General features: G+C 43.1%; 1 long non-coding RNA gene and 4 other non-coding genes across 5 annotated transcripts in view; 2 read left to right on the top strand and 3 right to left on the bottom strand.

Moving 5' to 3' along the window:
• LOC123801953 (uncharacterized) overlaps nt 1-19,282 on the bottom strand; it is a 39,224-nt gene extending 19,942 nt beyond the window's left edge. Inside the window, exons 1-3 of the long non-coding RNA XR_006782383.2 lie at nt 18,720-19,282; nt 16,327-16,695; nt 14,289-14,498 (exon numbers count right to left, since the gene is read on the bottom strand). This is a non-coding gene — a long non-coding RNA (uncharacterized LOC123801953). The remainder of the gene's footprint in view (nt 1-14,288; nt 14,499-16,326; nt 16,696-18,719) is intronic.
• On the bottom strand, nt 9,453-9,557 carry LOC123801962 (U6 spliceosomal RNA). Its single transcript, XR_006782385.1, has one exon. It is a non-coding gene; the product is annotated as a U6 spliceosomal RNA (small nuclear RNA).
• On the bottom strand, nt 18,665-18,736 carry TRNAH-GUG (transfer RNA histidin (anticodon GUG)). Its single transcript has one exon. It is a non-coding gene; the product is annotated as a tRNA-His (tRNA).
• A 117-nt stretch (nt 19,283-19,399) lies between the features above and the next one.
• TRNAH-GUG (transfer RNA histidin (anticodon GUG)) lies at nt 19,400-19,471 on the top strand. Its single transcript has one exon. It is a non-coding gene; the product is annotated as a tRNA-His (tRNA).
• A 1,462-nt stretch (nt 19,472-20,933) lies between these two features.
• On the top strand, nt 20,934-21,005 carry TRNAH-GUG (transfer RNA histidin (anticodon GUG)). Its single transcript has one exon. It is a non-coding gene; the product is annotated as a tRNA-His (tRNA).
• Nucleotides 21,006-23,077: the final 2,072 nt, after the last annotated feature.

The raw sequence follows: 23,077 nt of genomic DNA, 5'->3' as shown, positions 1-23,077 counted from the left end.
CATAAGGAGTTGTTGAATCACTATGTTGTGCACCTGAAACTAACATTGTGTGTCAACTATATTTCAATTTTTTTAAAAAGGGAACTTTTTAAAAAATAATGAAGACAGAAGAAATCATGCTGTAAGGAAAGGAGCTAGATGGCTTTGAACACCAGGATCTTTCAGGTACTCCTGAAATCTTCCCATGTGGTGACCCCTTCTTGAGCTCTAAGGTTGGGTCTGCCAGTGTTAACACAGTGCTGATGTCATTTAGCCATCTCTGGAGAAAATGCTGAAAATCTGTTTAAAATGAAGGAGTTATATTAAGAGGAAGGCCAAGAGACTGAAAAATTTTAAGAGACTGAAAATTCCAACTTTCTAATCATTGGCTGAGCTACTGTTGAGTGGTTATATCATCTTGTTATCAGCTAACATAGAGAACAGATCTAGAAATTATCCTGCTTCCAAGAGTACGACTGAAGAAATCAAAGTACCAAGGAGGAGTACTTGGAGGCCCTCCTGTTCCTCTCTTACTCAATGCCATCTTGTCTTTGACATCAGCCAGGGTCATAAAATACCTGTTATCTGGGGGTTTAGAGCAGATTATCTTGTAGAGTCATGTAGATTTTTAGAGCAAAATGGACCTTTAAGATCTTCCTGCTAACCACAACTGCACTGATTATAGATAATCCAAATCGTCAAGCCACAGGCAGTCACCTGATGGACGTGGCATGAGGACTGTGCTCTGCTGGCTCTGCATTCAGGTCCTCAATGAACTCAACAGCCTATTACAACTCCCACTTCCTGGAGAGGACATCCAATTCCTCTCTCTAACCCTGACCTTAAGAAGTCTTCTTCCATGCTCCTGTCTTCACCAAAACCTGAAAGTTATTTCCATTTAGATGACCCACTGATGCCCAGCACCACTATGTGTTACACAAGAACTCCCTGTATCAGGGGCACTTGGGTGGCTCAGTTGATTAAGGCTCACATCATGATCCCAGGGTTCTGGGATCGAGCCCCATGTCGGGCTCTGTGCTGGGCATGGAGCCTGCTTGAGATTCTCTCTCTCCCTCTGCTCCTCCTCCCACTTGTGGCTCTCTCTCTCTCAAATAAACAAATAAAATCTTAAAAAAAAAAAAAAAAGATCTTGGCTGCCTCCTTCTCCCAGTTCCCCTCTTACCCCCTGGGTAAAGCACTCCTTATACTTGCTTCTCTCCTCCTGTACCCACCCTCCCAACCCCCACCATTGGCACTTTCCCTCACTCCACCTTGTGTTGGAGTTAGGAGCAGAGCTTGTGTTAGAGCTGGGCCTTCAGCCCTCTCACCAGAGGGGAAGCTCCTTGAGGGAAGAGCTTGTGAGTGAGAAAAAGAGATGTGAAGTAGGGTGCAGAGGGAAGCATTTAAAGATATATTTCTTCCAACATCACAATTTTGGATAGGGTTGACCCTGAATACCAACCCATTTGAATTACTGCAGGCAGTTAAAATGGCAGGTTTCAAGGGGAGGTGACAAGTGTTTTGCAAGGATCCCATTATTTATATATAATCCCATTATTTTTGTTTCCAGTTATAGTTCATCTTTTAATCCTTGTCATTTCTCATGGGATTCTGATGCTTTTTTAATTTTGCCGGCAAGAATGTTAAGGTCTTTTTCTCTCTAGCTTTGTCCCACATGCAGGTTGCTGCTGCAGTGAGACACTGGATGTGTGAAGGGTGTGGAAAGAGAGGAGGGAGATGATAAATGCCCCTCCATGCTGCAGCGCTGGGCTTGGCCATACCAGATAACCTGCTCTTTCAGGAAAGAGTTTCTAAAAATACCTAACTGGAGGCGCCTGGGTGGTTCAGTCGTTAAGTGTCTGCCTTCGGCTCAGGGTGTGATCCCGGACTCCTAGGATCGAGCCCCGCATCAAGCTCCTCCACTGGGAGCCTGCTTCTTCCTCTCCCACTCTCCCTGCTTGTGTTCCCTCTCTCTCTGGCTGTCTCTCTCTCTGTCAAATAAATAAAATCTTTAAAAAAAATAAAAATAATAAAAATACCTAACTGAAAGATCAACCTCATGTTATCCTACCACACAGAAAGGAGAGTAGGAATAAGGTAAATACTAAGGGCTTACAACCTCTCTGCCCTCGCATTAGGGATTTCTATCTTCCCACCCTCCTTCCTCTGTTTCTACATCCTGCTTGTACTCTCTCTGACTCTCCTTCCCTCTCTCTCCCTCAAACCCACTCCTTCCATTCTCCCATCTCTCCTACTTACACTTTGCTGAGTATGCTGTGATGGAGAGAGCTCTGGGAAAACAGCCTCCAGAATGCCTGTGGGGCCACCGCAGTCCTTGCGGAGTTCAGCTGGTGACGGAGGCAAATGGTGCTGAGGGCGTGTGTGTCAGAGAGCAGGTGGGTGTCATGGCCTTGTGATGGGGATGGATGAGGCCTGGGGAGAACCCAGGGAGACCCTGTGAGTGTGTTCATGTGATATAGACATTCAGCATCAACAACCTTCTACAATTAGTCTTATAGGATGTGGATTCAAATCTTTATTTTCTGTGAGCTAAACTTTGTGGGAGACTTTTGGCTTGGGTTCTGGTTAGAAAAGCCTGATGTCTAGTACCCCTTATTGATTTATGATTGGCTAATTATTTTCCATAGCTAAATTGTGAGGTGGACGAGGTCTAAAACAGCTGGTGTTGGTCTCCCAGTCCTGACCCTCCCCCTAAATGCTCTGACGCTGATAAAAGTCTACCCTTGTTTGGAAAATAAGTTATAAGGAGGTAATCCTTGGCCTATCTGTTATTAAGCAGGATTTCAGGGTTTTTCTCTCTTGGGGTTTTTCACTTTAAAGGCAGGATTAGAAATATTTGGAGTCATGGGGTGCCTGGGTGGCTTAGTTGTTAAGTGTCTGCCTTTGGCCCAGGGCATGATCCCAGGGTCCTGGGATCGAGCCCCACATCAGGCTCCTCCGCTGGGAGCCTGCTTCTTCCTCTCCCACTCCCCCTGCTTGTGTTCCCTCTCTCGCTGGCTGTCTCCCTCTCTGTCAAATAAATAAGTAAATACAATCTTAAAAAAAAAAAAAGAAAAGAAATATTTGGAGTCAGAGGCTCTATGGGCAAAGTGACCTCATGACCTTGGGGAAAGTACAGTATTTAACTTCCTTGAAACTCAATTTCCACTTCTGCAAAATGGAAGTGGTGATAAGCATATCTTCCTACAAGATTGGTAATGATTAAATTAGAATCAAAGTGAAAGGGGAAAAAAAGACATTTGTATAAATGGTTAAGTGCTCCAAGAAGTACAAAGCCCTTAGCGTAGTGCCTGGTACAAAGTTAGTGTTCGCTTGGTCATGGCTATGCTGTCCTACATAAGTAACATAGCAGGAATCACTAGAGCATCTTAGAAGCAGGAGGTAGAAGGCGCCAGGAGAATAGAGAGAAAGAAATGGAGCGATGTGGTGGTTGCTACGCATCCATGTAAAGAGCAGGCCAGTAAGGTCTTTTCAGAGGTGGCAATGGCCAAGGAGCAATTAAGGAAAAGGAGATTTAACACCTGCTGTGCTGAGCTACAGCTTCACCCTCTTCCTCAAGTCTTTGGTAAAATCTGCTACACATACAGCTTGGTGTCAGTGGTACTTGGAGAATTCAGGAAGCTAGGGCATCTTTAATCAAGGCTGGTGAGGCATAGTGGGGGTAAGGGAAGGGCTACTTTTAAAAAGACAATCCACCTAGTAAAGTTAGAGAATTCAGCACAAGGGTGCAAACGGATCCAGAGACAACAAGGAGAGATTCGCCAAAATTTCTTAGAAATATTGGGAGTGATGGTGATTTTTCTCATTTTACAGGAGATGAGGATTCAAGACAATTTTATTTAAATATTAAAGTATGGGAGTTCCCAGCAGACCAGAGGAGTTTAGGGACATCTAAGTGGCTAACACTTCAGTCACATGTATGTTATTGTCGCTTGGTTTATGTTATGCCCCCTTAGCTGTATTGTAACCTCCTTGAGATAGCACCTACGACAGGGTGTTGAAACTGAATTTGTAGGGCTTTATCACCCTGTATGAATTTCACTCCTGTATATGGACACACCAGATCCTGGCAGTAACCCACAAATAGTATGCCAAGTGTCAGTATATTGCTCCTATTTTCAAGATAAGAAAATGTGGCCTCAGACTGGTGACGTCCTGTTCCCTGGGTGCCAGAGCCAACAGTGAGCCAAGCCAGCCTGGGCAATGAGGGTGCATGAGCGTAAACCTGGATGTCAAAGAGAAATCTAGATTTCCATTCCCTCTCTTACCACCTAGAGCCAAACTCACGCAACAGTCTGTGTCCTCTCTAGCCCCACAGAGGTATTTGTCTGTCCCCGCCAAATCTCACATTTACCACTTAGGGCAAAACCTTTAGACAAGCTATTTGATATTTAGAAGGCTAATACCAATGGCATCTTCACAGAACTATGGAATTAAATGAAATAAATAATTCATTTAATTAAATGAAATAATTAAATGAAAGTCTTTGACATATTGCCTGGTACATAGAGATGTTCAATAAATTTTCTCTCCCTTTTCTCTCCTCCCTTGTTTCTCTATAGCTAATTTTTTTAAAGGATTTTTATTTATTTATTTGAGAGAAAGAGAGTACAAGTGGGGAGGAGGGGCAGAGGAAGAGGGAGAAGCAGACCCCCTGCTGAGCAGGGAGCCCAATGCGGGGCTAGAGCCTAGGGCCGTGGGATCATAACCTGAGCGGAAGGCAGATGCTTAACCCACTGAGCCGCTCAGGTGCCCTCTATGGCAAATTTAGGTTCAACATTCAGCGTTCCATGCCCTGCTCCTTATGTTTCATTTTACCTTCAACAGCCCCTGTCACATGACTGATCATCTGACCCTTCACCTCAGGGCAACTCAGCAGAGTAGGACCAGCAGCTGGGCTGGGCTGGCTTTGGGCTTGGGCTGAGAGAGTCAGAGAAAGCCCCAGGCCATTTTTGAGGTACAAGGACAGAGATCCAAAGCGGTAGAGCCAAATTTGTTCTCAAGTCCAAGAGGTGACCTCCAAACCAGATCATGGGATAATTTCAACACAGATACTAGTCCACGTGAAAACTGTCAACAAAAGAGAAACACGGTCTGGAAAGTTTATTGGTGTATTAGCCCGTTTTGGCTGCCACAGCAAAATACCATAGACGAAATTTATTTCTCACAGTTCTGGAGGGTGAAGTCCAAGATCAGGGTGCAACATGGCCGGGTTCTGGTGAGAGTTCTCTTCCTGGCTTGTACATGGCTGCCTTCTTGCTATGTCCTCACATAGCAGTCAGCAAATAAGCTCTCTGGTTTCTCTTCTTATAAGGGCATTAATCACACCATGAGAGCCCCACTCTCATAACCTCATCTAACCTAATTACCTCCCAAAGCGCTCAGCTCCAAATACCATCATATTAGAGGTTAGGACTTCAACATTTGGGGAGGGGGGCACAAACTGCAGCCCGTAACAGTTGGCAATCACCACAGTATAGCTTTTATTTACTTTGGTCTATGCAATTTTGACCATTAAAAAAAAAAGATCTTTCTGAAATTTGACTTTGTTTCTAAACAAGCAAAATGTACACTTTTGAAAGCACAAGTTCAGTTTTTTAAAGACACAAGGCTCAAGGAGACTTCACTCATTAGTTTACAGATTTCCTGTGACTATAAATATCTTCCCACATATTTGATGTAAGAATTGAGACAGACTATTAAGCCTGATTTTTAACATATTTGGAGCCGCAAGTTCTTTGCTGAAACCTTATTTCTTCTTACCTAAAGCCATTGTTTCCTTAAGGGGAGTGAACATTATGTCTGCAACACTGACTGTCTAATGAGGACAGATGTCCTTACAAGAGAAAGGCAGAGGGAGGTTGGAGACACAGAAGAGACAAAGCAATATGAGGACTGAAGCAGAGATGGAATTAGGTAAGCCACAGTCCAAGGAATGCCTCGAGTCACCAAAAGCTGAAAGAGGCAAGGAAGGATTCTCCTGTAGGGTCTTTGGAAAGAGTGCAATTCTGAAAACACTTCGATTTTGGGCTTCTGGCCCCCAGAACTATGAGAGAACAAAATTCTGTTTTAAACCACTCGTTTATGGTTATTTGCTACGGCAGCCTAGGAAGCAAATACAGTGCCCACAGGGCAGAACTAAGCTGGAACCCAAGTCTCTGGACTCCCCCAGTTTTATGTTTATTTCCCTGCCACCTTTTCACATCCTCTAAGTTCTGATTTTGTCAGAGACATGAAAAAAGTCATACTCTTCACTGTTGAAAAGATAACTTCTGAGATGGAGGCAATGAAGAACATTGCCTGTGCTGCTGCTTCTATGAGTTGATGCTTAGTCCATCCAACAACAAAGCTTTTGGGCTCGAAAGTAATATATCTGACTAAGACTGGTATTAGGCATTAGGGAATCATTCTATGATCTGGAGGAGAGAACTGATAAAATATAGCCAGAAAGGTAAGCCAGTTGACTCTAACAAAATACACAGACAGCCCATAACAATATATAACTCACACAGTCTGTATGCAGTCAACAGGATTTACTGAGCATACGGTAATTTTTTTTTCTAGACTTCTTGATCTCAATGGGAATAATGGGATCTCAGGGTGGCAGGGGCTAAATGGCAACATAGAAATGCCTGAGACAGTATAATCATGGTTATGGAAATGGGATGCAAGTCTTATATGGTAATCAGGGTGGTCTGAGTTATAGGCCTCCTTGTCATTGGCTAATTGTTCATGATATCCTTAGAAGTAAGACAAATGTCTACAAAAGCCTTAATTGGGGGGGGGGGAGTTGGGAGGCCTGGCTGGGTCAGTCAGTAGAGCATGTGACTCTTGATCTTGGGGTCATGAGTTCAAGCCCCATTTTGGGTGTAGAGTTTGTTTAAAAATAGTAGTAAAAATGATAGTAGTAGATAGTAGTAGTAGTAGTAATAATAATAAAAACATGTCCACAAATCCTTTAAAAAAGACAAAAATGTCTAGATCTGGTAAGCAGAGCTCTTACTTGAGGCACCACAATGGAGAATACACCACATAGCTTTTGTTTCCTCCTCCAGATCCCCTTTCCATCTTTCTCATCCTGCTCTGACTAGTGTGAGCTACATCATCAGGCTGCCTCAGTGTCTGGTTTCTGGTTGGGTTTAGCCAGTGGGAACCACTGACAGGAGACTGGATATCTTTCAGTCTATTTCATCAACTACCCCAGTGTTTGTTCAATGGACTCATAAACAAAACGGCCATGGTGGCAGAGATGGAAGTTATGCATAGGCTCTACAACAGGGACTTCTCACCAAGGCAAATCTGGCCTCTCCTGCTGGTGATTGATGAATCCACCAAGAACAGAGACCAATGCTAAGCCCATAGTATGGCATTGTTCTTCAGGGGCTCTAGCCAGTCACCTGATAACAGGTTGATTATGTTGTCCCATCATGGAGGGGGTAGCAATTCCTCAATGAACTTAACAGTTATTCTGGATATGGTGTCCTTTAATACTTTGATGTTCCACAGTAAAAGTTAAGGGAAGACTACAGCAATACCATTCAGTCAGGACCACTAATAGTTCATACACCTAAGAGTACAGATTTGAGTCATCAGATAAAGAACCAACTGATCACCAGTTAAGAAAAAAAGACCTTAGTAGCTAGGCATATTTTTTCCTTGGTTTATTCTGTATACATGTATACTTGTTAGTTTCCTTCTCCTCCTTCTCTTTTCCCTTCCTGTGCTCTTCCATATAGGATGAGTTGATGACGGTTAACCTTATATTTTGTTTATAGTTTACAGGATATCAAGGGGGGGATCATGACGGAAAAAGAAAAAGGATGACCATCATAAATACAAGAAAAATGACTGAAAAGACTTTGGGTCTCCCCTTTTGAGGGGAGATGGTAAGGCATCTTTGTTTGTAAAAGAGAGAGTCACAGCACATTAGGTGTAAGCATTGTATTGTCACTACCATTGTTTGGAAACTAAATGTGAGTAAAATGGTATGTATGGATCCTGAGTACCTAAAATAATGAACTGCACTAGACTATCTACTGGCAACTCAGTATCCCATTTCTGTGCTCCCCCAAGAGTTAGGAATTCTGAAAAATATTTCTTAGAATCCCTTGACAACTGTTTTCCATGTAGATTCCACAAAGGAGAGGCACTTGCATGAAATGTAGAGAACAGAAGAGAGGCAGCTTCTTCAAGACTATTCAGACTTTAGTACAACATCCAATCATGATAAAAACCCTCTGCAGAGTAGGTCTAGAGGGAACGTACCTCAACATAATAAAGGCCTTATAAGAAAAACCCACAGGTAACATCATACTCAATGGTGAAAAACTGAGAGCTTTTCCCCTAAGGTCAGGAACAAGACAAGGATGTCCACTCTTACCACTTTTATTCAACATAGTACTGGAAGTCCTAGCCACAGCAATCAGACAACATAAAGAAATAAAAGGCATCCAAATTGGTAAGGAAGAAGTGAAACTCTATTTGCAGATGACTATGTATCTACAGAAAACCCTAGAGACTCCACCAAAAACCTACCAGAACTGACAAATGAATTCAGTAAGGTCACTGGATACAAAATCAACGTACAGAAATTAGTTGCATTCCTATTCACTAATAATGAAGCAGCAGAAAGTGAAATTCAGAAAACAATCCCATTTATAATTGTGCCAAAAACAATAAAATGTCTAGGAATAAACTTAACCAAAGAGGTGAAAAGTCTGTAGTCTAAAAACTATAAAACACCGAGGAAAAATTTCAAGACAATGCAAAGAAATGGAAAGACATTCCACGCTCATGGGATAGAAGAACAAAACCTACAGATTTAATGCAATCCCTATCAAAATACCAACAGCATTCTTCACAGAACTAGAACAAACAATCCTAAAATTTGTATGGAACCACAAGACCTCAAATAGCCAAAGCAGTCTTGGAAAAAAACAAAACAAAACAAAACTGGAGGTATCACAATTCCAGACTTCAAGTTATATTATAAAGTGGTAGTAATTAAAACAGTATGGTACCAGCATAAAAATAGACACACAGATCAATAGAATAGAAAACCCGATATAAACCACAATTATATGGTCAATTAATCTTCAACAAAAGAGGAAAGAATATATAATGGGAAAAAGACAGTCTCTTCAACAAATAGTGTTGGGAAAACTGGGAGCCTATCTGCCAAAAAAAAAAAAAAGAAGAAGAAGAAGAAGAAGAAGAAGAAGAAGAAGAAGAAGAAGAAGAAGAAGAAGGAGAAGAAGAAGAAGGAGAAGAAGAAAGAAAAAAGAAACTGGACCGTACACAAAAATAAACTCAAAATGGATTAAAGACCTAAATGTGAGATCTGAAATCATAAAAACCCTTAAAGAGAGCACAGGCAGTAACTTCTCTGACATCGGCTATAGCAACACTTCTCTAGATATGTCTCCTGAGGCAAGAGAAATAAAAGTAAAAATAAACTATTGAGACTATACATTAATTTCTGTGTCATCCTTGCACAGGGGCCATGCTAATCTCTATATTGTTCCAATTTTAGTAATATGTGCTGCCAAAGTAAGCCCTCTATTGGAACTGTATCAAAATAAAGTTTCTTTTTTTTTAATGATTTTTTATTATATTATGTTAGTCACCATACAGTACATCCCCGGTTTCCGATGTAAGGCTCGATGATTCATTAGTTGTGTATAACACCCAGTGCACCATGCAATACGTGCCCTCCTTACTACCCATCACCGGTCTATCCCATTCCCCCACCCCCCTCCCCTCTGAGGCCCTCAGTTTGTTTCTCATAGTCCATAGTCTCTCATGTTTCATTCCCCCTTCTGATTACCCCCCCTTTCTTTATCCCTTTCTTCCCCTACCGATCATCCTAGTTCTTATGTTCCATAGATGAGAGAAATCATATGATAGTTGTCTTTCTCTGCTTGACTTATTTCACTTAGCATTATCTCCTCCAGTGCCGTCCATGTTGCAGCAAATGTTGAGAACTCGTTCTTTCTGATTGCTGAGTAATATTCCATTGTATATATGGACCACAACTTCTTAATCCAGTCATCTGTTGAAGGGCATCTCGGCTCCTTCCACGATTTAGCTATTGTGGACATTGCTGCTATGAACATTGGGGTGCATATGGCCCTTCTCTTCACTACGTCTGTATCTTTGGGGTAAACACCCAGTAGTGCAATGGCTGGATCATAGGGTAGCTCAATTTTTAACTTTTTAAGGGACCTCCACACTGTTTTCCAGAGTGACTGTGCCAACTTGCATTCCCACCAACAATGTAGGAGGGATCCCCTTTCTCCACATCCTCTCCAACAATTGTTGTTTCTTGCCTTGTCTATTTTTGCCATTCTAACTCGCGTAAGGTGGTATCTCAGTGTGGTTTTGATTTGAATTTCCTTGATGGCTAATGATTTTGAACATTTTTTCATGTGTCTGTTAGCCCAAAATAAAGTTTCTGAACAGTGAAGTAAACAACAAAATTAAAAAGCACCCTAATGAATGGGAGAAGAAATTTGCAAATGATATATCTAAAAAAGCGTTAGTATCCAAAATATATAAAGAACTGACACAAAATCCAAAAAATAAATAATCTGTTTAAATGGGCAGAAGACATGAACAGATATTCTCCAAAGAAGACATCCAGATGGCCAACAGACATGAAAAGATGCTCGACATCACTCATCATCAGGGAAATGCAAATCAAAAGGACAATGAGATATAACCTCGCACCTGTCAGAATGGCTAAAATAAAAACACAAGAAACAACAAGTGTTGGTGAGAATGTGGAGAAAAAGGAACCTTCATGCACTCCTAGTGGGAATGCAAACTGGAGCAGCTACTGTGGAAAGCAGTATGGAGGCTCCTCAAAAAATTAAAAATAAAACTACCTTATGATCTAGTAATCCCACTACTGGGTATTTACCAAAAAAATACAAAAACACTAATTCAAAGAGATACATGTGCCCCTATGTTTATTGCAGCATTATTTACAATAGCTAAACTATGGAAGCAGCATAAGTGTCTATCGATAGATGAATAAAGAAGATGCGGCATATATACACAATGGTATATTATTCAGCCACAAAAAAGAATGAAATCCTGTCATTTGCAAGAACATGGATAGAGCTAGGGAGGATAATGCTAAATGAAATAAGTCAGAGAAAGACAAATACCATATGATTTCACTCATATGTGGAATTTAAGAAACAAAACAAATGAGCAAAGGAAAGAGAGAGAGAGAAAAAACAACCAAGAAGCAGACTGAAATATGGAGAACAAACTGATGGTTACCAGAAAGGAGGTGGGTGGGAGGGGATGGGTGAGAAAGGTGATGGGGATTAAAGAGTACACCTACCATAATGGGGGAAAAAACACAACTATTCAAATTTCCCCTAACACTCTCCTCAAAGCTCTTCTACTGTCTGCCCAGTTCCAAAGCCACTTTCATATTTAGGTGTTTATATTATGGCAGTGCCCCACTTTAAAATCTGTATCAACTATCTATCACAGTGTAACAAATTACCTGAAATTTTAGTAGCTTAAACTGATGAACACTGATTATCTCATAGTTCCTTAACTCAGGAATTTAGAAGTGACTTAGCTGAGTGGTTTGGGTTCAGAGTCTCTCATGAAATTGCAGTCAAAATGTCAGCCAGAGTACAGGCATCCGGAGGTTGACTGAGCCTGGAGGATCTGCTTTCCAGATGGCTCACTCACAGAGCTATTAGTCAAAGATCTCATTTTCTTGATGATTGTTAGCAGGAGTCCTCAGTTCCTCAACTCATGGGTCTATCCATAGGATGCTTGAGTGTCCTCATGACATAGCAGCTGGCTTCTTCTGGAGCTAGTGATGTGAAGGTGCCAAGGGGAGGCGGCCCCAAGATGGGCCACTCTGGCATGAACATTATTTTGAGTTACAAACAATCAAAACCCAGTAGATTCAGCAAAAGCTCTTTACATCTCCCTCAACTGCCTGCTTGAACTAGGAAGAGAGCTATTAACAGATTCTTCTCTACCTAAGTAACTTATCTACATAATAGGGCAACCTTTGTTTTCCAAACATCTCCTCTCACCTTCTCACTGTTGGTCTTTCTCCCCCCTTGTATCCTCGGGTTCCTATCCCTCCTCTTAGCTCATATAAGCCTCTTGTTGTCTCACTGTCTGGAATTCCCATGTCTGTGTGGATTCCCTGTACAAACAGGGATTAATGTGTGATTTTCTCCTGTTAATCTGTCTCGTGTCAATTTAATTCTTAGTCCAGCTAGAAGGACCCTGTAGGGTAAATTATTCCCCTCTGACAGATCCAAGAGAGAGAGCAAAGAGGAAGCCACAATGCACTTTATGACCTCATCTCAGAAATGACATACCATCACCTCTACTTTATTCATTTGAAGATGTCACCAAGTCTAGCCCTCACTCCAGGGAGAGAAATGAAGCTGTACTTCTGGAGGGAGGAGCATCAAAAAATTTGTGAACACGTTTTAAAACCACAAGTTCTCTTGAAGCATTTGATCTAAAGAGATTTAGGGAGGGAAGGAGATCTTAGTAGTTTTGATGATATAGTAAGAAAGAAAATCATCCAGACTCAGGATGAGGCCAGTGAACCAAAGGGTAGTCATGACACAGAAGTATTTTGACTCTGAAATTTAGGGAAAAGAGTCAAGTCTCAATTTTTACATGTGTCTCTCCCTTTTAACTTAAAATTACATTTGAAAATTGCATATTCTGTCACTATGTCAGATTCTCAACACCAACATGATATTAGGGTAACACAGATACATCGAAATATTTTCATACTATTGTAACTACCATGACTCCAAAAAGTTTTCCACCTTTGATATTAGAGCTTCCTCTCAAACCTCATCCATTTCCTTCATCCAACATGTCCATCCCCTCTACCTCTGAGCTAAAGAACCTTTGAATTTACTGCCCTCCAATCACACACCTATGGGTGTGATGTGAGGGAAGAGACCCTCCTTCACCCCCAGATTAGTCCCCCCAACCTCAACAACCAGAACCAAAAGCTGAAATTTTCTGTCTCTCTTCTGAATTAAGACTTTGTCAATAATTACCCATTTATACCTCATCTTTCTAAAATACAGATATGAGTATGTTCTCTTCTGCTTAAAAATGGAGACTTAAAGGAATGCCTGGGTGGCTCAGTTGGTTAAGTGTTTGCCTTCAGCTCAAGGCACAATCCTGGAGTCTTGGGATCGAGTCCCGCATTGGGGTCCCTGCTCAGAGGGGAGCCTGCTTCTCCCTCTGCCTGCTGTTCCCCCTGCTTGTGCTCTCTCTCTGGCAAATAAACAAATAAAATCTTTTAAAAAATGGAGACTTAACCGGTCCCCCAATACCTATAACAAGGTCTATAAATGGCCTTCAGGAAATCTGTGAATTCTTGACATTTTTGTCATAGGTACCTCATTTGGAGAACAAGCCTATGGCTTTAAATGGATCCCCCAAACAGTAAGTTACCACAAAATGTCAAGAACCGCTGGTTTCCAGGAAAAAGGCCTGACTCAACAAGGGGCAAGAGAATCATCACAATTTGACTCCACCCTTCCTCTCCCTTTCATATCTTATGTCACGGCTATGACTTGTCTTTCCCTGTGCTACCTGTATGTTCATGCTTCCTTGCCTTTGTTTCTGCCTTTCTCTCTGCCTAGAATACCTTTCCCTCTTTTCTGCCAGGAAAATTACTATGCATGTCTTGGAACCCAGCTCAAATGTCATATCCTGGGGGAATGAATGATCTAAGCTGTAATGCATTTTGTATATACTTCTAACATAATTGTAATTGTTTCTTCACTCTTCTGATTAACCCTGGACTGAAATGATCATCTCAGAGTTAGAACGAGTCTTATTCAAATTTGTATCTCCAAGGCCTAACATAGGTCATACTAGGGCCTACTATTTGTCGGGTGGGTGGAAGGGTGTTAGCTTGGACCACTGCCTGACAGAACAGGGATAACCTCCCTATGAGCATTCCCCCGCAGACCCCTTATAAACTGAGGACGATTTCTTTTCCCCCTAATGCTTTGCTCTGTAGTGAGCTTTGTACTTTTAGATTTTACTGACCAGTAAAATTTCAAAAATAATTTTGGAGATCAACATTAGATTGCCAATTTTTAATTTTCCAAGTAAAGACTTTAGAAGAAATTATCACTTACCTTCTCTAATCATGTTATAAAAGAAAAGTCACTTTAAAGCCTCAAAAGTATGAAGGATATAATCTCAGCCTAGAAGACAGTCCTTTGAGTTAAATACACTTAGCCTTTTTAAAAGCTTACCACATTGAGCTTATTTTCTTTCATTCCATGATGAAAAATTCCTCTCTGTTTATCAGTTCTAGAATAATGTTTGGAAAGCACTGATTTAGACCTTTGCTTCTGAAAGGTGACTCCTGCATTCTTCCTCAGGAATAAGTTTTAGGTCTCATGACAGGAATAGTCCTCAGGATCTCCCCATGGGTTTCTTGTTGCAGGAATAGAGAGAAGTACCTGGAAATAAGAGACCAACTAATGTATATTGAGCACTTACCATCACAGTTAAAAACTCAAGAAAGCAAGAAATGCAACTTTATCTCTTTTTCTTACTGAATTTATTTTCTATTTGAATATGTCCCACTGGGTGACAAATATAATCTTAATTCAGGGTCCCTCTCCCTTTCTTTCATCTTTGATCCAGGGGACTGATTTAGTGCACAGGCAGGGCTAGAGGACACGTCCCAAGATCTTAAGCACTGATGAGATTATGATGTCTTATATGTAACTGAAAAAATTTTAAATACATATAGTTCATTATTTCCCAATAAAGTTCTCGGGTTTTCTCTTTCTCCTGAAATTATCACTTCAGTGCTTTTTATTCTTTCAAAAAACTGTCCTACATTTTTGGGTAGATGCTTTGTTTCCCTGGTGTCCTTGCTAAGTTCTAGGCCAACCAGTTGGGGTCATCTGATTCTGCTCATTGGTCACTTGGATATATTTGATTTTATTGTGGGTCCATGCAGATCACCACAGAGTCGTCCTCACACACAAGACTGCCTCAGATCTGAAGGCTCTTTATGCCACATCTGAGCCATTCAGGGCTAGAATTTCTCTCTTCGGTGTAAAACTTTGATCCCTTTTAAAATGCAACACTTATTATTATCAGTCATCATACTTTGTACAGATAAAGGAGTTGAGGGAATAGAAGGCAGAGAACAGGAGGACACTGTATCACATTATTTTCCATTGGCTCAAATTCTCTTATTTATTTTTTGTTTAGCTTTCCTTTCTGATTCCTGCACTAGACTATAGGTCTATGAGAACAACACATTTGTCTTATTCATTACTATACCCCCAGAAACTAGAACAGTGCCTGGCACATAGTAGGCCCTCAATAAATATTGTTGATCTAATGAATGAGAATGATGTGATAAGAACACAAAGAGGTAGAAAAGTGTCAGAGTGAGGGGGCTGAAAGTGCTAGAAATAAAATTCAATTCTTTCACAGTTTGTATCAGTTTTCTCTTGGAAAGTTTTGTTCCACTGAGGCAAGAAATGCCTCTTCCTTCTACCATTTCATGTGTGTGTGTGTGTGTGTGTGTGTGTGTGTGTGTGTGTGTGTGTGTAGGGTGGGGAGAGGCTGGGGAAGAGAGAATGTTAAGCAGGCTCCATTCAGGAGGAGGGGCTTTATCTCAGGAGCCTGAGATCATGTCCTGAGCCAAAATCAAGAGTCTGATGCTTAACCAATTGAGCCACCAGGCGCCCCTCTTGTGTTGTTTTCTGATTGTTGCCTCTGGGCTAGTTGTTTCTCCTAGCTGGAAAACTAAACTATTTTGGGCAAGGAATATCAGTCTATACCTTTGCAGCTCCCCAGGATGCAAAGAACTTTGAGAGCTAAAAGATGCTAGTTTACTGAATGAATGAATGAATGAATGAATGAATGAATGAATGAAATTTGAGTCCTGAATATCCAGAGACTGTCTGAGGAATGGGCTCCCTTTTGGGGGTTAAGGCAAAAGTGGTGTCTCCCAGACTGAGTCTTAGCCAGCCTCGGTGTTCTGCATCCACTTTCTGGGGTGCAGCACCTCCTAGTGGAAGTCCAGGGGTGCTGCCTCCTCCCTAGATGGCCCAAATATGGGCCTCTTGGTGACTCCCTCCCAGAGCTCCACCTTGTTATCCTCAAAACCTTAATGTTACTCTCCTACATGAGGTCCAGTAGACTCTGGCAGGTCCCTTCTAGTAACCCCAAGTACTGACAAGGTGAACAATGAAGGGCTCCATTCCAGCCAAGTATTGTAGACAACAGCAGCACTTCTCAAACTTGAATGTGCAGATGAATCACCTGGGAAGGATCTTGTTAAAATGAAGATTCTGTTCTAGTAGTTCTGGGTTGCAAACCAAGATTCTGAACTTTGAACCACCTTCCAGGAGCTGCCAAGGCTGTTGGTCCAGTCTGTAGTACACCTCTGCGGTGACCAGCAGTTATAGCCGCAGCAACCCCCAGAGGCACCAGGTGTGACCTGGAAACCATGGGGTTGGCTGTTTATGCAAATACTCCGTAGCTGATAAATTACAGCTGTCCCCTTCAAGGATTACCCCTTAAAAGTCAACACACTGGGGGCTCAGGTCATGATCCTGGGGTCCTGGGATCAGGCTCCGCATCAGGCTAGGATCTGCATAACGCTCCGGCTCCCAAATAAATAAATAAAATCTTAAAAAAAAAAAAAAAGAATACTGTAGGTTAACTATACTGGAATTAAAAACTTAATAAAAATGTTAAAAAAAAGTCAACACACTGATACCAAAAAATATTTTGGTGGACTGTTGCCTAAAACATTTTTGGAATTGTTGTTGAAGCTTGTTGCAACTTAAAAACTCAGTTTTTCTTTTTCTTTGAAGGTAGATTTAAAAGCAGTCAAAAAACATTTCAAAATAAAATGTGACTATAAATATTTGAGATGGATTTACTTATATGACTTATAAATTAGGCTTGAAGGTAATCCTTAAACAAGAGTTCCAAAAATTTTTGGGGCAGCTGATTGGAGAAAGGGGAATATCTGCTTTGAAACACAACACTCATTTGGATTCTTAGTACCACTTCGTTCCTTTTTAAGGTATTGATTTTATTATGTCCTTTCTAAGGAGTTGATTTCATTACTAATTTATTTAAGTAAAACTTTAAAACTTAAACAGTGGCAGGCACTGTTGTTTTACAAATATTAATTCATTTAATTCTCATAATAAGCCTGCTTTTATTCCCATTTTACAAAGGAGAAAACTGAGGCACAGAGACATTATGTGGCTTACCTAAAGTTACCCCGCTAATTAATGCAAGAGTCAGGATTCAGACCCTAGGGAGCCTGCTTCCAGGTGTCACTGGCTCAATTATTAGGCTATGCTAACCTTAATTAGAGTTAGGACTAGCCTAAAGAGTGTCAGCTACTACAGAGTCTATCAGAAGGAAAAGAAAAAAGTTAAGTGACTTATAATGGAGACGGGAAGCCTACAAAAAATAACGAATCCAACCCAAACAGAAACAGCTGGAGCGGGCATGTGTGAATAGAGAGGTCTTACACCCCCTGCCTCCTTCCTGGTTCTAGAAAAGACCTCAAGGTGGAAGGGATAGCAAGTTCTCAGGTTGACTTTCTGCTATTCTGTTCTCTCATGCTCTGAGCTGTTATGTTTTGTGGCTTGAAACTCGTCAAATTTACGAAACTGGGAGCGCGGAGACCTTAGGAAATTACAGCCCGCGGTAGTGTCTTGCTTTTTACATGTTGTTCAGTGAGTCTTTGCTGATGGATTGTGGGTAAAGGGGGCACAGCCCCAGAGAAATGTCCATCTCTTCCAGGAATGCTTCCTGACTTGCTCTGCCACTTCCAGGCCCCCTGAGAGGAGCTGGGGAGGCTCATTCCTCACTCGGTCCTATCTCATTCCCTCCTTGACAGTGACACAGCCGCCAGCAGCTACCTGAGAGCCGAACCCAAACTTCACTTCCATTTTGTCTAATGCCAAACAACAGACCCGAATTTGGGGAGCTCGGATTTTTTAAGTGCACATAAAACAAACCAACAAATGAAATTTGCTTTATATCTGAGGTAGATGAGGGGGAAAATCCTCCAGGAGAGAACACCCTCTCACCTAGGAGGCTGTGGAAGCGGAGGCCCCAAGCCCCTCATTAGCACCCCTCACAGTGGCTATGGGAACCGGTGCCGCTGGTGTGGTCACGTTTTTCACCGGTGACAGCATCTGAACCAGAAATCGTTCGCTGTATTGTCTAATCTGCATTCTTCTAACCCTTAAGAAATGTTTGCCCTTGGTTCCTCTAACCCCTACACTGGAAGTACTGAAGTTCTAACAGGGTGAGGCTTTTCTGAGCACCTGGTGTGCGATTTGACCGCTCACAGGCCAAATGAGGAAAGAGGAAAGTACCACACAGAATGACGTCCTAAAACAATCACACAGCGGGGAGGACGGAGGAGGGCCGCTTCACTCGCACTCAGAGAATTAGAAAGAGGAAGTAAAGTCCCAGAGATCCGCAGAACTTCTGTCCACTTCTGTCGCATTATAATTTCGGCCCCAACGTCACCTACTACCAAGGGTGCAGTCGGGGCGCAGCCTCGGGATGCAATGTGGCTTCCCAAATCTAAAAAGGCGCCCTTGCCGTGCCATTGTTCCCACAATGCCGTGACTCGGATTCGAACCGAGGTTGCTGCGGCCACAACGCAGAGTACTAACCACTATACGATCACGGCGAGCTACCGGGACGCCACGAAGTTCCAGCTCCCGAGTGTGGGCCTTCTGGTTCAACCAGCCGCTGCCTTAGCCTTCCAACGTCGCCCACGGTTTGTCAGGCTGCCTGGCCCTCGCGCTGACCCTGAAGCGAAGTAGGGGCGCCGTGAACTTCCCCCGCGGGTCTCCGCCGGGCGTGCGCACGGATCGTGGAAGAAAGGACGTGAAAGTGATTTGCAAACGAAAGATTCCTAGGAGGTGGGGACGCTTCGCGTAGCCGGTACGGACGTGCTGCCCCGGGGTCGCCCGAATGATGGGTCCCTCTCACACGCACCATGCCCCGGCGCTCATGCTATCTGAGCGGATTCTGGCTAAGAACGGGGCTGTCTCTCGAATTCTACAAGAAGGAAAAATCAGTTCCGACCCATCCGCACAACTTCCTTCGAGGCGCGGGGGTTAGGGAAAGCTCGAGCGCAGCCTCCAAACGGGTGAAGCGGCGGGTTGTGGCCAGCGCAGACGGCTGATTGAATTCAAGAAAGCAGGGAGACCAGTGCGTCTGCGTGCACACAGGGAGAGGCGAAGCTGTTGGAGAGCCGCGAGAACAGTTACTGACGTGACAAGGGGGCGGGGCCTTTAACACAGAAAGACTCAGGCGAGGAAACCGAAGGCCGGGTCCCCAGTAGCTCGCCGTGATCGTATAGTGGTTAGTACTCTGCGTTGTGGCCGCAGCAACCTCGGTTCGAATCCGAGTCACGGCATTGCGAAGGCAATGGCACGGCAAGGGGTTTGACTTTTATCGCTGTCCTCCATTTTTATTTCGAATTTGTAACAACATTCTCGAAAATGGATCCCAATCCCCTTGTGACAGTTGGAAACGACGTTTACGTCACACCAGCTCTGGCTAAATTGGACTTCCATAGAATATAGGCTTCCGGTTACTCGGCCTACCCGCGATACCGTTCAGTTGGGACAAAGCACAGAGCGCTCACAGGGCTGATAATTGTTGTCATAGACATAATGTACGAATTTCCATGGAGCGCTGGAAAAGAACTCCCAATAATAATAGGAAGAGAAGGCTGCGCAGAGGAGGTGACTTTTGAAGTAGCTCTTAAAGGCAGAGAAGGAATTTGCCGAGCAGGCAGGATAATCTTGTGTGCAAAGGTATGAAGGCGGTCTCAAAAAGGAACTACCGGCAATTCCTCTCTATAAATCTTCCCCCTTCCCCACCTCTAAAGGACCTGTTGAGTGAATGAATGCAAGTAATTCAGGAATGGGAAACGACACTGAGGGAGGGCCAAGGGATGAGCTGGAAAAGGTGGACGAATTTCCAGCAGTCTGTGCGTGGGGGTGAGGGGTGGAGGAGTGAAAGGATTCGATTCGTGTTTAGTAACATCCCTCCGGTGACTCTGCAGGGGGTGAGGGTGATGATTAGAGCAGACAGGTGGTCACCGTGGATTCTCTCGTTAGAACCAGTGGCACCTTCTCAGTGAAGCATAAAGCTTCTGCCTACTGTGGACTCGGCCTGGTTCTAGGCGCTGTGGGGGCGTGAGCACTGATGGGCAAGAAGAAAAACCGGACTGATGCCTGCTGCCGCCCGGGGCACAACCGAGGTGGGCACCGGGTCCGGCGGCGGGACAACTGTGCGGGAGGAGTCAGGGCCATCGGGGCAAACAGACGCTGCAAGGAAGTTGATGGGGAGGGGATCGGCAGGGTGAGATGCGTTCATTCAGCCGCTTCTACGTGGCCAACCTGTCCTGGGGGCGTCCACATCCTCCATGGAGGCGATTTGGGGTCACTCCTGGGGGAATCAGCAGGGGCCAGAACCTCTTAGGAGCGCCCCCTGCAGACCCGGGACGCTGGAAGGATCTCCCAGGCACAAGAGGTGGGCATCTTCCTAGGAATGAGAATTACATAACCCGTGAACACTGAGTTCCGGCCAGTCCCGTCCCTGGATGCCCAAGTGGTCCCCCCTAAACTCCCACCTTATTCACATAGAACCCACCCATCCCCACTGCAACATCACCAGTTCTGTGGCTAACGGACCAAAACCTGAGAGAACCCGAGCAACGGCCGACAGCGCAATGCGCCTGCGCATTCTCAGATTTGGTAGCTGGAACTCCGCCCCATAGGTTGGGTCTCTTGGTGACGTGCACACTGCGAAGGCCTATGACTATTGAAGAGGACAATCAGAAGGCCATCCTTACAGGTCCCCGGTAGCTCGCCGTGATCGTATAGTGGTTAGTACTCTGCGTTGTGGCCGCAGCAACCTCGGTTCGAATCCGAGTCACGGCATTGTGGGAACAATGGCACGGCAAGGGGCTTAACTTTTTAAATTTTTCTTCTTGCAGTCGATGTTTTATAGAGATCACAATTCGCTTTCTTGAAATGAACCACCGCGTCTTTCTGCCTGGAAGAGTGAGCCACCCCTAAGATCGCCACCTCCAGTAGTTCTTAGTTAATGCTCTGAATTCAGTTTCACAAGTTATAATCCCTTCCCTTCTGAAGAAATTGAAAATCGGTGTCTAAATCATTCTACAGCAGCAAAACAGCGCGCCCCGTGACCTTGTGATTTCTTTTGCTTTTCATGAATTTTTAAAAGTTGAGTTGTTTATGTTTAAATAGAGAATACATGTGCACAAGTCCAGTGAAAATAAGTCTCCCTATCATTCTTCACCTCATCCACAAATTATTGCAGTTTCCTTCATATCTTTCCATGACAGTCCTTGTATAAACATTTACATAGCATATATGTATAAAAATATATCCACCCACAAACGACCTCTTCCTTTCCTCGCCCTCACCCCCAGAAGTCAGACAGAACTTGAGGTGATATATTTGCACTAATAGGCAATCTTCCTTTACAAGGAAGAGTACACATACAGGGAGGGAATATCCACCCACTGATCCTGTCCTTTTTCTCCCTAGGCCCTGGATCCTGGCTGGGGCAGGTGAGGGATGACTGGGTTGGTGAGATAGAAGAAAGGGATTCCTTATTGTGCTTATAAAAACCTTTGGATGGGAGCCTGGGCTCTGTTGAGAAGCAGTCCTATTTTGATTTTATGTTGCAAGGGCAGGGTAGCATCCTAGGTTTGGCGTTGGGAAGAGGGACTTGACTTAGTAGTCCATTTGGAGACCCTTCACTTCCATCTCTCTGTTATCTTATTATCGGGATCAAATTTAAATTACAGGCCACTAGAGTTAGAAAATTCAAGTTAATCAAAGGCAGAACTGAATCTTACAATGCATATGTTCTGAGCATACATGCTCTCCATAAATATTTGAAGAGAGGTTTCTTATGGAGTCCATAAATGAGTGAAGTGGGCCAGTTTACTTCATGATCATACCTTAGATTGTATTCTTTCAAATACATGTTATTTTCATATCAGACAAATAGAAAACTTGGCCCAAATGAAACTCCCATCTATATCTAAAATCTCAAGGAACAGAGTGCATACATGAGTGTGCTAAGACATGTTTGTCCTCTCAAGTTTGTGAACAGAGAAGGGTCTGAGGCAAGGCTGGAGACAGAAGGCAAGGACAGGTCTTAGAAGAAGGCAAAACCCAGAAGGGATCAGAACTCAGGAGAGGACTGGGCATCCAAAGTTAGACAAACAGAAGTGCAGACACCCCACTTACTACCCATTAAGAAAAGTAAGGGCTAAGGACTAGGCCTTGGGACATGCACGAATTTAGGAGGTTAAAGAAGGAAGAGGGTGTGTCCTGAAAGAAAGGAGGGAACCATAACAGTGTCATTTAAGGAAAGTTTGGAAGAAGAAGGTTTCAGGGATGGAGGTCAGCAGATTCGGGTGTTGCAAAGGAGAAAGAGGAATAAGATAAAATCATTGGGTTTGACACTTAGAAGTCATCGTTGACTTTAAAAATGTGAGCAACTAGGCAATGTATATAATGAGTCAGAAAAAAAAATGTACACCCTTTGTCCTAATAATTCCATTTCTGGGTATCTTGCTAAAGGAAATAATCCTAAACCTGGAAAACGTATCTGCATAAAGATGTTTATTACAGGGTTATTTAGAAGGGAAGAGAGTGCAAATATCTTGAATGCTCAACAAATAAGGTAATATTGAACCAAACTAAAATATGTTCATTTGATGATGTATTGAATAGTCTTTCTTAAAGTATCAAAGGTACGTAAATGAAGTATTAGGTCAACTTTTATTTATTTTTTATTTTTTTTAAAAGATTTTATTTATTTGACAGAGAGACAGCCAGCGAGAGAGGGAACACAAGCAGGGGGAGTGGGAGAGGAAGAAGCAGGCTCCCAGCGGAGCAGGGAGCCTGATGTGGGGCTCGATGCGGGGCTCGATGCAGGGCTCAATCCTGGGATCATGCGAGCCCTGAGCTGA

This window comes from Ursus americanus, chromosome 36 (genome assembly GCF_024610735.1).
Source record: "Ursus americanus isolate L20-20 chromosome 36, mUrsAme1.1.p, whole genome shotgun sequence".
Classification (NCBI taxonomy): domain Eukaryota; kingdom Metazoa; phylum Chordata; class Mammalia; order Carnivora; family Ursidae; genus Ursus; species Ursus americanus.
The sequence above is the reverse complement of the archived record's forward strand: the minus strand, read 5'-3'. Positions and strand labels throughout refer to the sequence as shown.